Consider the following 15,759-nt stretch of genomic DNA (forward strand, 5'->3'; position numbering starts at 1 on the left):
GTCATGAAGTACTTAAGACTTTGGTGATCCGTTCGCAGAATGAAAGGAGTCCCCAATAAATAGTGCTTCCATGAGTCTAAGGCATGTAGAACTGCAAGGAGTTCCTTTTCATATATGCCTAGAGCTTGTCAACAGGGTCGAGCCTTCGAATTTCATAGCCTATGGCGTGCCCTTCTTGGAGCAAAACTGCTTCAAGGAAATCACCACAAGAATCACATTGGACCTCAAATGGTTTTGAGAGATCCGGTAGTGTACGCACAGATTGAGAGATAAGCTTTTCTTTAAGCTTTTCAAAAGCATTGTTCTCCTTAGCAGAGCATGTATACCTAACGCTTTTCTTTGTTAGGTCATGTAATGGTCCTGCAATTTGTGAGAACTTTTCTATGAAGCGTCTATAGTATGCACACATACCTATAAAGATTCTTTGGTTTAGGCCATCCTTTTATTACCTCTAACTTTGATGGATCCATTTGGATGCCATCTTGAGAGATAATGTGACCTAAATAATGAATCTCTTGCAAGAAAAATTCACTTTTCTTTCGATTAACATAAAGTTTATTCTCTCTTAAAACTTGAAATATTACTTGGAGGCTTGCTTGTGTTCGTCTAATGAATTAGAGTAGATGATAATATCATCAAAGAACACTCCAGTGAACGTTCGATGAGGCCTGAACAGCTTCTCCATCAAGCGGTTGAATGTGGCTAGTGCATTGGTCAAGCCAAAAGGCATGACAATGTATTCGTAAAGACCAAATGTGGTGCGAAATGCGGTCTTTACAATGTCTTGATCAACTATCCTTATTTGATGATAGCCACTTTTTAGGTCAATCCTATTGAAGTAGGTCGATCCTTGTAGCTTATCAAATAGGTCTTGTACCCGTGGAACGGGAAACCTATTCTTGATAGTGATCCTATTTAGTGCTCTATAGTCGACACACATACGATATGTGCAGTCTTTCTTTTGCACTAATAGCACAGGTGAGCAAAATGGAGATGAGCTAGGCCCTAACCATGCCCTTCTCAACTAACTCATGCACTTGCTGCATAATCTCCTCTTGTTGAGCTTGAGAAACTCTATAAGGAGGTTTGTTCGGTGGTGAACTTCCTGGAAGAAGTTCAATTGCATGGTCATCATTACCTTGTTTAGGAGTTAGCTCACAAGGGATCTCGTCAATAAAAACATCTTGAAACCCCTTGAGAAAATTGGATAACTCTAATTCCTTTTGGTTGCTTTTATTTTATTTTGCTAAAGCATTAGGTTCATTTTTAGAATCTTTAACAAAAATCATGTACACGGAAATAAAGCTCTTTATTGACTTGTTGAAAGCTGGTGTATGTACAATGGGGATAGTGTTACCCATTCCTTAGCATCTATATACATGTCTTTTTCCCTGAACTTAAAGGAGATTCTCCTTTCAAGAAATTTAACATTGGCAGCCAGGCGGTCAAACCATGGTGCCCCTAGGATTACATCCTCATGCTTGAGAGGAGAGATAAAGAAGTCCTCTTTGTCCACATAGCTTTGGACATGAAGCCTCAATTTCCCGATTAAGGGAGTGACTGAAGCTTCTTGCCCCTTGAAAGCACTGTCTGCGGGTAGGACATCTCCCATCTCATAGGCTTGTATGCCTAGCTTGGTGGCCAACTCTATAGATATGAAATTGTGAGTAGAACCAGGGTCAAAGAGAATAAAAGCATCATGTTCTCTTACCTTTCCCCAAGCATGGCATAGAGGAGATCCTTTGTGGTGAGTTTGGTGAGTCTCCTCCTCTTGGATTTCAACCAAGGTAGCTCTAGGAGGATCTTGGCGGTTGTTCTTTTGGGGACAGGCACGGTACGCATGCCCTTGTTTGTCGCACTTGAAACACTGGTTATCCTTGCGATAACGCTCAAGCTCTTCAGGAGAGAGTTTGTTTTTACCTTTGTAAACTCCCTTCTCTTTAGCTTTGTTGGAGTTGCCCTTAGGAGACTTTTGGACATTGTCCTTCCCCTTAGGCTCATTGGAACCCTTGTTTTCCGTGGGCTTATTATTTCTTTTAGCCCCCGTTTGGAAATTGATTTGAGAGGCCACCATAGTATGGTGTATTACTGCCGATATGGTACGTGGCCTTTGGGAGTTGACATACTCCGCCATTTCTTTGGTTAATCCCGCACAAAATTGTTGCTTTTTCTCTCCAGAATCCAACTTTTTGAAGACAGTGGCTTTGAGTTGTAGGTCCCAAAACTTGTCTACATATTTGTGGATGGATTCATAGGGAGAGAGCTTTAAGCTTCGCCATTCGGTGAGTAATTTGTCTTTGGCATCGGTGGCCAGAAACTGCTTCATAATGGAAGCTCTTAAAGCTTTCCATGTTCGTGGAGCTTCATCGTTGGCTCGTAGGCTAGACCACCATTGCCTGGCGGACTTTTGAAAGTGCATAGCTACATGGCGTAGCTTAGAGGACTCCGTGAAGCCCTCATCTCCAAACGCCGCATCAAACTGTTGGATAAAGGCCAAGAATTTGTCCGTAGCACCAAAGGTGCCATCATAGGTAAGGAAAGAGATGCTCTTCCTTTCCTCTTTGAACTTCTTCAGCTTGGACAACCTCTTGGACAACCTCTTCCATGCGGCATAGGATTTCCTATGGCCTCTTCTTTTTGATGGTTCAAAGGTTGCACCATCACTTTCTTCAAAAGGTGAAGAATTTGAAGAAGGTGGAGAAGAGGGTGACCTCTTTCTTACCTTTTTCTTGTCTTGATCTTCGTCATCTTCACCATCACTTTCATAAGAGGAAGAGGATGAAGAAGATGGAGAAGAGGGTGTCCTCTTTCTCGCCTTTTTCTTCTCTTGCCTCATAATCTCCTCTTGTTGAGCTTGAGAAACTCTATAAGGAGGTTTATTAGGTGGTGAGCTCCCATGTAGGACTATCTTATGGTCATCATCCCCTCATTTTGGAGGTAACTCCATAGGGATGGCATCGATAAATACATCTTGGAATCCATTTAGAAAATTAGAAAAGTTTAATTCTTCTTGATTCCTACCACTTTGTTTTGTTAAAACATTAGCAACATTTATTGACACAAATCATGTATGAGGAAATTAAGATTTTCATTGAATTATAAAAAGCATGTGAATTTACAAGTGGTATAGTAGGACCGGACTCATTAGCATCTATATACATGTTCTTTTTCCCTGTAGGTGAAGTAGATTCTCCTTTCAGGGAACTTCATGTTGGTAGCCATGCGGTTGACCATGGTTCCCCTAGGATAACATCCTCATGTTGGAGAAGAGAGATGAAAAATTCTTCTTTGTTGACATAGCTTTGGACATGAAGCCTCAACTTCCCAATCAAGGGAGTAACGGAGCCTTGATATCCCTTGAAAGCCCCATTGGTAGTTATAGTATCTCCCATCTTGAAAGCTTGTATGTCCAGCTTTGTGGCCAACTCCGTTGATATGAAGTTGTGAGTAGAGCTAGGATCAACTAGGATGAAGGCATTATGCTCCCCACCTTCCACCAAGCATATGAAAGGGATGATCATTTGCAATGAGCATCCTCTTTGGAGCTTTGATCGTGGAAGCTCTAGGAGTCTCATTGCAGGCATTTCTTTTGGGGCAAGAACGATAGCCATGTCCTTGCTCCCCACACTTAAAGCATTTGTGATCTTTGGGAAAAGCCTCTAGCTCTTCTCAAGAGAGAGTTCTTTTTAACTTTGTAAACTCCTTTCTCCTTGGTCTTGTTGTTGTTGTTTTTGGAATTGCCTTGGTAAGAACTTCGAGTATTGTTCTTCCCTCTTGAATCATTTTGATCTTTTTTTTCCATGGGCTTGGCGTTCCTTTTAGCCCCTTGTTGGAAATTAATGCGAGAAGAAACCAAAGTGTGGTGGATGACTTCGGTGATAGAACCAGGCTGTTGTGAGTTGACATACTTGGCATTTTGTTCAGGTAATCCCACACAAAATTGTTGCTTTTACTCGGTGAAGTCTATCTTTTGAAAGACTATAGATTTGAGATGTAGATCCCAAAACTTCTCTACATATTTGTGGATAGACTCCTAGGAGAGTAGCTTACAAGGAATTGCTTCATTATGGAAACTCATAGAGTTTTCCATGTCCTTGAGGCTTTGCCATTCCCGTGGAGACTAGCCCACCACTGACGAGTAGATTTTGGAAAGTGCATAGCTACATGGTGAAGCTTAGAGACTCTGTGAAGCCCTCGTCTCCAAAGGTTGCACATTGAAATGGTGGATGAAGGCCTCAATAGCACCAAAAGTGTCATCATAGGTGAGGAAAGAGATACTCTTTCCTCCCTCTTTGAACTTCTTTAGCTTGTAGGACCTTTTCCAAGCAACATATGATTTGCGATGTCCTATCCTCTTGTATTCTCTAGGAGAATAGCCGCTACTTTCATCAAAAGAGGAGGAAGGTGATGAAGAAGGAGAAGAGGGTAACGTCTTTATCACCTTTTTCTTCCTTTGTTTCCTCTCCTCCTTTTCAAAGGGACAAGGAGAAGGACTATAGGATGATCTTTTCTACTTGGGAGGAGTTGGAGATCGTAGAGACTGTCGCTTTGTGGAGCCACATCTTTAGAGGAATTCGGAGATTCAGTTATTTCTCATTCATTGGATTCTTCCTCTTCTCTTATCGGAGAGAATCTTCTTTTGGAAGTCTCAACAAGAGGCTTTCTAAGCTCTCTCTCTTCTTGGAGAGGTAGGGAAATCCCATAAGCACAAAGTTGTTGAGTAACTTCAGCTTGCAAGGCAGGGTTGCCCATAGCTTGTTGTAACCTAGTAACAAGATAGTTTACAAACATTGGGCATCATCAGTAGCACCTTCATGTGCAAAATCAAAGTTGTCAATATTACTCTCTTTATTATTCTTAGCCATGCTAAATAAACTTATGTATATGATAATTTGTGCTTTGGTACCCTCAAAAACCTTAGTTTCTACTCTTCTTTACCTTTTGAAAATTATCTCTCAAGCAGCCACACCCGTGGTTTACAGAATTTTGATTGCAAAGAGTAGTGGAGATGGCCCCAAGAGACTCCATTATTAATTCTATAGTTCCCAACGGTGTACGTTGAACTAAGTTCTTTTCAACCAAGATAATAGATCTTTGTCCCACTTACCCTCTTGCAATGAACATGTCCAACCTTTCATGGACAACTTAAGGACCTCTCTTTTTAAATAAGAAAAGAGACCCCGATAGATCTGATACCAATGAAATGGAATATGACTATGACATGGATAGTAGCGGAATTTAAATAACCATAGTGAACATTTCCTTTCAGAGGGTTCTTTAAGGAGCATAAAAAGAGTACTTGATTAAAAGTAGAAAAATGAACATTACACCTAATTAGCTTGACATGAACAATATTTATAAAAGAGAGAGAGAAAGGATTAGAGAAATTGACAACAGTTGAGGACCGGATTTACTTGGAGCCGGTCCCCCCTCCAAAAGGCATTTGTATTATAGATTCTCCCATGTAGAGAGACTTGGTACAATACAAGCTTTGTGTTCCTTGAGACCTCGTTGTGGTGCAAGGAAGATGGAAAGCTTCATGCACCAAGATTATGCCCTTAAGTATCTTACCAAAGCATTAACTTGTCCCCGGACTCAATCCCAAGACCTCAAACACTTTCGAAGGTGGAGAGAGATAGCAGGGAATGAGGGTAAGGAAGAGGAAGAATAAGTAACATACAAGAAAGACATAGACTCCTCACTTGATATTACTCTTGTTGCTTAGCATAGCATAATAGCATAGTAATGGAGATGGAGATGGCAAGCATACACTTTGGAGCATGGATCTTGGTTGGATTTGCATTCCATAGCCAGGCGTAGGCTCTCAACTTCTCAAACTTGGAGAAGAAGATGGTGTTCTTTCACAACACACTATGAGAATGAATGTGTGTGTGAGTGAATGAGAGAGGGTATATGGGCAAGCACACCCCCTCATTTCTTGGTTCGACCCCCTCTTCTAGCTCTTCCTTGATGGTGATTGGACCTCCTCAAGCCTGGCCAATCACATGCTTTGTCCATATCAAGCAACAAGGGTAGCATTAGGACAAGTGTCCTTCATATCCCTTTGAGAGAGACGGCTTGAATACTGCTTGAAAAAGTAATTAAACAAACTAACATCTTATTGGACTCCTTTAGACACCAACCAATACGCTTTAGGCACTACATGAGGTCAGCATGTGTAGGTGCTTGACATGTGTCCTTGCTGCCTCTTAGGTGTTAGGCTTGCCTTGAGTGTGTGTGTGTGTGTGTGTGTGTTCTCTCTCATGCCCCTAGCTTTAGGGCTCGCCTCCCTTCTTGTAGGGATCATGGTTGACTTGCACACCTCAAGAACCTTGGCCTTCAAGCATGACAAGCACCTCAAGAACTTTGGTCATCAAGCACGACAAGCACCTTAGTCATCACGCACTTTGGTCATCATGCACAAAAAGCTCCTTAGTCAGCTCAAGCACGATAAGAACCTCAAGCACATGCCTAGCTTGTCTAAGGTTTTAAAATACCCTAAGGTCCTAGGTATAAGGACTTTTAACACTAACCTTTGGAGGTCTTTAATGAAGCTAACCCTAAGGTCTTTTAAGCCCCATTATCTGGTCATTGCTCTTTGATAGACCGTCTCCCTTTTGGACCCTTTGCCTCCTTTTCGTATGGTCCCGTGCTGAGATGGTCCTAAAAACACATGTCTATATTCTAACTCTTGTTCCCATTTATTTCCCCACATTAAATGATCAATTCAATGTGAGAAAGTATTTGGGTTAGTTAGATATTAGATTTTATGACATTTTACTTTAGGTAGGATCCAAGAGGTTCTAGGGAGTGTGTCTCGCCTGGGTGGTTGTGGTGGTGTAAAAGAGTTTACTAGTCCGTGTGTGGCAGTAAGGTGTTTTTATACCAACATGCAAAACCCCATATGTTGAGTAGGAGTAATTGTAAACAGGACACGTGATTGTGATCTAGAGCTATTTACCATCGAGTTATTTGCTTGTATGCTTGTTTGCATTTGTGATCACTGAGAAGTTGATTTTTAGGGACACCATGTAATAAACAAGAGTCATTAGGCTATTGAGCATGGATGAGTGATGCTGGGCATAAAAGAATAAATATGTAAGAGATTTGGATGAGAAAACTGCAAATTTTCATATGTAGACATCACACATGTATGATGTCTTAGGGCCTAGTAGGAGACCAAATTTTCCAAAAAAGACTACACCAGAGTGTTCTAAAGGGGTATTTTACCTTGAGTACACCTTGAGACTAAAGATTTGACCAACATTTGGTCCCCAAAAGACAAAAGTCGTGTGTGAAAATGGAAAAAAATAGGAAACTTGTGATTTTGTGCATACTTTTTTGCATGGAAATTTTTTAAAAGTGCTTGGGAAGCAGTGATGAAGACTTGTGGATACTTGTGCATGAATTGTGGACAAAAACTCACCGGTAGACATCATACGCGTATGATGTCTCAAGGGTATATCTGGCAGCAAACTGGACTTTTGACTTAATACCCATAGTCTTCATGGGATTCATGGTCATTGCCATTATTACAAGACAAACACCAAATCCTTTGTTGACCTCTTGTTGAGAAGACGATGCTCACACACTTTCTTTTCCAATTTTGCTCTCTATGCCAAAAACTCTGTCTCTCTCATAGCGAGAGAGAGAGAGAGAGAGAGAGAGAGAGAGAGAGAGAGAGAGAGAGAGAGAGAGAGAGAGAGAGAGAGAGAGAGAGAGAGAGAGAGAGAGAGAGAGAGAGAGAGAGAGAGAGAGAGAGAGAGAGAGAATAATTTCAAAAAAGGACATTTCAACTTGCAACCTCGTGATAAGGATCCATAAAACCAACATTGTACAATAAAACTACTTGATGGAGAAAGGGATTCCAGTAGTAGATGGGGATTCCAGTACTGGAATCCCCATCTACTACTGGAATCCCTTTCTCCATCAAGTAGTTTTATTGTACAATGTTGGTTTTATGGATCCTTATCACGAGGTTGCAAGTTGAAATGTCCTTTTTTGAAATTATTCTCTCTCTCTCTCTCTCTCTCTCTCTCTCTCTCTCTCTCTCTCTCTCTCTCTCTCTCTCTCTCTCTCTCTCTCTCTCTCTCTCTCTCTCTCTCTCAACTCTTGACTTTTGAGTAGCCGTTACAACTTCCAAAAATGTAGGGCATGGTGAGATGCCCAAAATAATATACACATTAATCATGCTCTACAGGAAACAACCCATCACATGTTAGGTAACAATCTCCCATTGTACATCTTGTCCAAGAGGGGTCTCTACTTTGGCCTTTGCAGAGGACCCTTGTTGTTTGCTAACCCAGTGCCAAGACAAATAGGACAAACCAACTTGCCAGCCCATAACAATTTTTATATACATACTCCTTCCGAGGCATATTTTTTGCATCGACAAGCTGTGTTACACTTGTTCCAGTACCCAAGCATATGGAGGAGACAAACCCTTGACATGTAAAAATAGGCACCCCCATTCTCTTGCCAGAAGGATCACCAATATGCTACAAGGAGGAGCATCTTCGGGTTCATCAGCTTTCATGCTGGTGGGTTTTGCAGGAATGGAGGCATGAACGATCGATAGTGTAGGGGGCATTTCGCAAAGAGAGAGGCCCATTATGAAGGGAATGAGGGAAAGTGATATGAGTGTCTTTGAAGGAGAAGTTTAAAGTGTAAGGCCGAGAGCACCAGAAATGAACACAGGGTGGCCTTTTGAATGCAAAAACTCTTTGCAATGCAGGCAAAGAGGAGAATCACAGGCACTCCATGGCAAGCACAACGTGAGAGAGAAACTTCAAGCAAAGAGAGAGAGAGAGAGAGAGAGAGAGAGAGAGAGAGAGAGAGAGAGAGAGAGAGAGAGAGAGAGAGAGAGAGAGAGAGAGAGAGAGAGAGAGAGAGAGAGAGAGAGAGAGAGAGAGAGAGCACAGAAGAGTTATGTCCAAGCTCAACCGCAGGATGAGTATCTCACTCAACTCCATGCACAAGAGGCGGGCAAATGGAGGCAAGAAGAAGAAATGGCACAAGAAAAGGAAATACGAGCTTGGTCGGCAACTAGGCATGACAAAGCTATCCAGTAACAAGAAATGGGGATTAGAAGAAACGACTAGGAAGACCCGTATCTTAGATTTTTGCATCCATTAATGGGCTAGTTAGGACGGCGCAGACGCTTGTGAAGTCTGCCATTGTTTAGCTTGATGTTGCACCTTTCCACCGGTGGTGTACCCAACACTTATATGGTGTGGACTTGGGAAAGAAGAACAGAGCTGCAAGAAGGAAGCTAAGGATACGGATGCTGCCGTAGGTGAAGGGGAGAAGAAGCAAAGCAAACATGTCCAGCTGAAGATATTTGCTCGTAATGAGGATTGCAAAGTGGATCCTTATCTGGGGGATCAAATTGCAAGCAGACCCTTTTTGGCTTGCATATCATCTCATCTTGGCCAATGTGGGCGAGCCGATGGTTACATTCTTGAAAGAGAATTCTATCAGAAGAAGATTCGAAGGAAGAAAGGAAAGGGTAGTTATAGAGAAACTGGATGCAAAGGCCTTGAGAGTTCTCTCTCTCTCTCTCTCTCTCTCTCTCTCTCTCTCTCTCTCTCTCTCTCTCTCTCTCTCTCTCTCTCTCTCTCTCTCTCTCTCTCTCTCTCTCTCTCTCAAGGAGCATGCATCGACGCACCGGCGTCGATGCGTGCTCCTTGAGAGAGAGAGAGAGAGAGAGAGAGAGAGAGAGAGAGAGAGAGAGAGAGAGAGAGAGAGAGAGAGAGAGAGAGAGAGAGAGAGAGAGAGAGAGAGAGAGAGAGAGAGAGAGAGAGAGAGTCTCATCGGAATGTGAGTGCACCTGTAGGAGCTGTAGGGGAAAAAAAGACAGCATGTCCTACCTAATTACAGTGAGGAGAAGTCAACCTTCACCATTCCACAAGCCTTGCAGGGGCAAAAAAGGCAGCAAGCCCTAAGAGTAAGGAGACGTCAACCTTCACCATGCGGCAAGCCCGTTGAGGACAATATTATGGACATCGGCTCGTTTGAGAAGTTCCTCTAGGATCGTATCAAGGTTGGGGGCAATGGAGGTGTTCTCGACGACACTATCACCATTGCTCGTGAGGAGAATAAGATCAACGTTATTTTCAAGAGCGCATTCTCTAGAAGGTATTTTAAATATCTAACAAACTGAAAAGGCACAGTGTCAAGGATTGGTTCCGAGTCGTCGCTTCTAAGAAGGACAAAAATGTGTACAAATTAAGATACTTCAATATTGCAAAACGAGAGAGCGAGCACGAGAGAGAGAGAGAGAGAGAGAGAGAGAGAGAGAGAGAGAGAGAGAGAGAGAGAGAGAGAGAGAGAGAGAGAGAGAGTAGTGTTTAAGAAAGACTTTTTTTGCAACCGATGGAAAAAGGAGAGCATTGAAAATCTCTCAGTTTTTAATGAAAATTTAGGGCTTTGACCACCTTTAGCACTAAAATCCTCCAGCTTTAGCCAAGTACAAAAGGGTAGATAAAGATAAATAAAGGGAGTATAAACTTTGAGCCATATGCATTGGAATTTATTTTCGGTGCAAGGTTAGGTGACCATCCAAAGTAGCCGAGACTTTTCAATTTTTGTCCTTTAAAAATACACTGAAGGCCGTTTTTTGTGTGGTGTGTGTGTGTGTGTGTGTGTGTGTGTGTGTGTGTGTGTGTGTGAGAGAGAGAGAGAGAGAGAGAGAGAGAGAGAGAGAGAGAGAGAGAGTAAGATCCCCAATTTCTCGGTCTCTTCTAAAAATAAGAAAAATAGCTTTTAATATCTATTTTGTCAAATTTTGACTTAAGATGCTTGATTGATAGTACTGGAAGGTTCTAAAGTAAAAAGCAAGGCCGTTTCCATGTTCCAGTAGGTTTGACGGATGTTTGGTTCAATTTTGGAAAAATTCATTATTTTTAGTTTTTTCATGCTTTTTATGCTTTTAGGTGTTTTTTTTGCAAAAAGCAAGGTTGGATCCTTGATCTACGTGTTCCAGGGAAGCTATGGTCCAATTTTGTAAAAATCTGCTTTTGAGTGGCTTTCACTCTATTTATAGGTTTTCATGATTTTTAGTGCTTTTTAGTGAAAACCGAGTCTACTTTCTTATTCCAATGGATGAGGGGAACCCGTGGTTCGATTTTAGTTTTTTTTCTTGGTGCTTTTTACGTTATTTTTAGCTTTTCGTGTTTTTGACGTTTTTGAGAAGCAATGTGCTTTTTATGATGACCTAAACATAAAAATATTAATTTTAGTCTCCCCTCGGATTTAAAAATGATCATCCAGAGCAAAAAAACGAGACTAGACAAGATTTTTACGAGAATTAATTTTTATAAAAAGCGGCACCATAAATACGCCGGAGCAGTACGAGAAAGCCATAATTATGTCGGGACATTACGGTGCAGCATAGTCTAGGTACGGTTTCCATTAGTTGGCCATATACTGCTGAGATGGCCAATTTTGCTGTAAAAATTCAATAGTAAGTGGGAGAGGTGACCACCAAAAGCAAAGGCTTGTTTTTAGCAAAGTCCTTGCAGCTATTCCTGGCTCAGAAACTAGCGCTAGATTTTTGCTTGGGACTCACTGTAGAGAGGGAAGAGCCCTCTACAGAGAAGAGAGAGAGAGAGAGAGAGAGAGAGAGAGAGAGAGAGAGAGAGAGAGAGAGAGAGAGAGAGAGAGAGAGAGATTAACGCCGGCCGCCATAACTGATTACTATGAATGAAAGCTTGATGATTACAAAGGTTATAAGAGCCCATTCTTATAGGCTTGTAGTGTCCCCTTGCTTCTCATGAGCCACACCCCTTGGCATCCCCACTAAGGTTCAAGACCATCCAATATGGCCAAGGAGTAACACATGGCACACACCGCCTTATGCCGTAACACTTGGCATGCACGGAGTACCTGATCCCAACATCCTTTGATTCGTGTAAACCCAAATGTACAGTGGTACAATGCTACCATTTAAGGGGTGGGAACCCGTACAACAAATTTACAAACCACATCGAAATTCATTTGGGAAGTGTGATGCAAGTATGGTTGTCAAGGCCGCACTCTGGCTCTTTGGCTCTTTGCTCCTGGACCACCCATCTCCATCACTCGCATCCCGAACTCGGAAACCATCAAAAAGTTGCACTGCATCCCCGCTACATAAGGTAAAAATCTCCGCAGTGGGAAATCCGCCAAGTACATGAGACTACACCAAGAACGAGATTATTGATGAAAGCGGAAATGGATCTCCGCACCATGCGGATTTGTTGCGTGTCTGGGTGCCCTCACGAGTGTTGTGCTATCGTCCTCTATGGATTGAGCGTCTGCTTCGCAACCAAACCTGTTGCACCTGCGCATGCCCGATCTTCCTGGCTGGCGTTTTTGAACTTGCGCTACAGGCCTGTGTCAGCAGGGACAACAAATTGGTATTGTGGGAAGCGGCGTGCCAACAAGCGCACAAGTGGGAAAAGTGAGCGTGTCGTCGAGGTCATCCACCGACAGCGGACTGAGCTTCGGAGCTGGGGTGAGCCCTGAAGACGTGCACTATCAGGCCCCAGAGATGGCATTGTCAAAGAGTATCAAGCCCACATAGAAAGGGGATGTGTTCTCTTTAGGCATGGTAATGCTTCAGCTACTAACAGGCAAGCTTCAAGTGCTTTCCCCCGCGGAGGAGATGGAGCTATCGCAATGGATGGAGGCAGCATTGCAGGGGAAGGAGCCACTACTACGCATCTTAGACCCTGTGCTCGTCGAAGAGATGCATCATGCTGATGACATGCTCACATTTTTGAAGATAGCTCTGGCATGTCATGTTGCACCGCATCCCGAACAGTGCCCCTCCATGCGTCTCCTCCATGAGTCCATCACACGCATTGGCACGCCCCTGTCTTCGTCTTGATTCAAAGAGCATGGGATTTCCCTTTGTTCCATTGCACATTATGGGCCCCCTCTGAATGGTGGGTGGCTTTGACAGATACCTTAGCAATTCGGTGCCAGATCTGCGTACTATATTGGATGGCATCCTCCCCTCTGAGAGTGGCGCCTCCTCTCGCATCAGAATGATTAATGGCCTTTGAATCGCCTGCTGCCTTAGATTGTTCTGATTCCTTTTCTGCTCGGGCCAATCGAATCTGCAATCCAACCTAAAACAATTTTGCTTGCCTGCAATGTCCAACAACATTGTAAGGAAACTGCTTCGAGCTCCGGCCTGTTCTTTCTACACCTTCTTGGCTGACAGCACCCTTCCTGTTCTTTCCACACTCGCTGGCAGCACGCCAGGCAGCCCCTTCATGTCGCCTTCTTTCTTGCTCTTGGAATAGCAGCCAACACTTCTTCTCTCTGTGCTCCCTCTACTTTGTCGGCACCTTTGATGCCATTTCCATGTTTACATCGCCTTCTCAGGCCCGCTCTGTAACAGCAAGCCAATATTTGGCCTCTTAGGATAGCACCAACATCTGTTGCTCGCCTCCTACATTTCCCATGCTTTCTCCCTCTTGGCGGCTCCTTGCAGACCCCAACCAATCCCACTGTCTCGCATTGGACAGCAATCTGCAACCCCTCTTGATCCCCTTGTGGCGCAACCCATAGGCATTCATGCGGAGGAAAGAGGAAGAGGGAGGGCTCGCTTGAGGGGGGGGCGCAAGGACGTCTTTCTGTATGTAGAGGGTAGAAAATTGACGTGTACGGCTTGCTTTCCAGGAGATGGTGATGCTGCTGCAGCATAGCAACGCTCATGGCCATGGCTGGCTTGTCATTACCAAAGGGGAATCCGCTTCGTGCGTGGTCGCCATATGTAGAGAGGAAAGAGCCCTCTACAGAGAAGAGAGAGAGAGAGAGAGAGAGAGAGAGAGAGAGAGAGAGAGAGAGAGAGAGAGAGAGAGAGAGAGAGATTAATGTCCGCCGCCATAACTGATTACTATGAATGAAAGCTTGATGATTACAAAGGTTATAAGAGCCCATTCTTATAGGCTTGTAGTGTCCCCTCGCTCCTCATGAGCCACATCCCTTGGCATCCCCACTAAGGTTCAAGACCATCCAATATGGCCAAGGCGTAACACATGGCACACACCGGCTTATGCCATAACACTCACTCCAGCCAGCTGCAGAGCCTATAAATTCACCTGTAAGCCTCAGTTTTCAGTGCCGTCTGTTGCGTCTACTACCGCAAGGCTATACGTATCTATTATACGGAGGTGGTGTAAGATCTTTTTCACCATCTCCATCAACTCTTCTCTCTTGGGAAGAAGAAGAAGAAGAAGAAGAAGAAGAAGAAGAAGAAGAAGAAGGACACTCTCTCTCTACTTGCTTATTATCTTCTCTCTCATTTCAGACTGTACACGCTCTCCGAAAGCTTTTACCTCTACGTAGCTCTCATCACCACTCTCTTGAGGCAAAGCAATAAGCCTTTCGATAGCCCCTAATTGATTCTAAAGCACGGTGAGAAGCTCTAAACTGCATAGCCATCATCTCTCTATCTCTCTCTCTCTCTATGTGGTTTTTCTGAGTAGTCACCCTCTCGGTGATTGTTTTTTCGCATGCAAGTGCATGTATGGATTAACCGAGTACATACGAAGTTGCCCCATGATTAATTCATTCTGTTTAACACGCTGATTTATGCACGCAATGTGCATATGATCACATGCGTGCATAAAACGCGCTTTTTGTTTCACGTCATAGAGGCGGTAGGAACACTGTTTTGGTCATAAATCACAAACCGTTATGAATCATCCGAGCCCTTTATACTAGAGATAAACACATCATTTAGAAAACTTTCTCTCTAGGTGTCATGTGAAAAACACGTACGAGCTAAGAGATATGGTCGAAAAACAGCTTGCTGTCCGCTGCACAACCAATTTTTTTGACTCCAGCCTCCTTGGAGAACCATATATAGATTCATCGAATGGGAAAACCCATTTAACAAATTGAAAATCTTGATGAAACTTGATGATAAATGAATTTAGCTTTCCATTATTGCTTTGAAAATGCGAGTTATTAATCGTTTTATAACCGATTTTTCCTACACGTTGTTGGGCGCATTTCTTACACCCCGTTTTTTGTAAATTTGTGCATATGGACATGACGCCTGATGTCAAAAGGGCATGTGGGCTTTCTTTTTGTGGTTTTTTTAGCTTGCTTTAGCAAGCACATGTACATGCACTGCAAGTCGCTAGTTTAGTGACAGCTGTCGGGCTACTGTAAGTGCCCGTGAGTGAGTTTTTTGAAGTGAGACTTGTATATAACTAAAACTCATATACAAACTTAAAAAAGTTCAGCCAAACATCAGAAATTTGCAGGTTTTAGCTCGTTGTGTCTCCTTGGTGCTCTTGGATGTAGTTTTTTGCCCCGACTAGCCTTCTCTACGTGTAGTCGTGCTGGGACAGCTCTCTGTTCGCGTCAATTTCTCATGGCCGCATATGGAATCAATTTTGGTCATCTTCAGATTTCTCGCCAGTCATTTTTCAATCTTTTTTCCAAGCTTTAAAGTGCCCCAATTGGAGTTGTGCTCTTCAGGTTAGGACTAGTTCTCTGCTGCAGGGTTATGGCTATGGCAGCCTAGTGGCAAATTGTGTGTACACAGATTCGGAGGGCATGTATCTATGAATTGTGGAATTGATGTTGAAGTTGTGGGTTTGTGATGTTCAATTCTGAAAGGAGAGGCTCTTGTCTTCATATTCATTGATCGGCGTGTGCTGTAAATCCGTGCTTTGACAGGGTTTTGCTCCTATGTGACATAGTCTCTTGGGTGGGCAACGACTAGTAAATTCCCAAGGGTCTACTCCTATTGGA

General features: G+C 43.1%; 1 pseudogene; it reads left to right on the plus strand.

Annotated features, from left to right (window-relative positions):
- Nucleotides 1–8,949: 8,949 nt before the first annotated feature.
- LOC147447606 (small ribosomal subunit protein eS8 pseudogene) lies at nucleotides 8,950–12,565 on the plus strand (annotated as a pseudogene).
- The last annotated feature ends 3,194 nt before the right edge of the window (nucleotides 12,566–15,759 follow it).

This window comes from Adiantum capillus-veneris, chromosome 11 (assembly GCF_014529385.1).
Source record: "Adiantum capillus-veneris isolate H3 chromosome 11, ASM1452938v2, whole genome shotgun sequence".
Classification (NCBI taxonomy): domain Eukaryota; kingdom Viridiplantae; phylum Streptophyta; class Polypodiopsida; order Polypodiales; family Pteridaceae; genus Adiantum; species Adiantum capillus-veneris.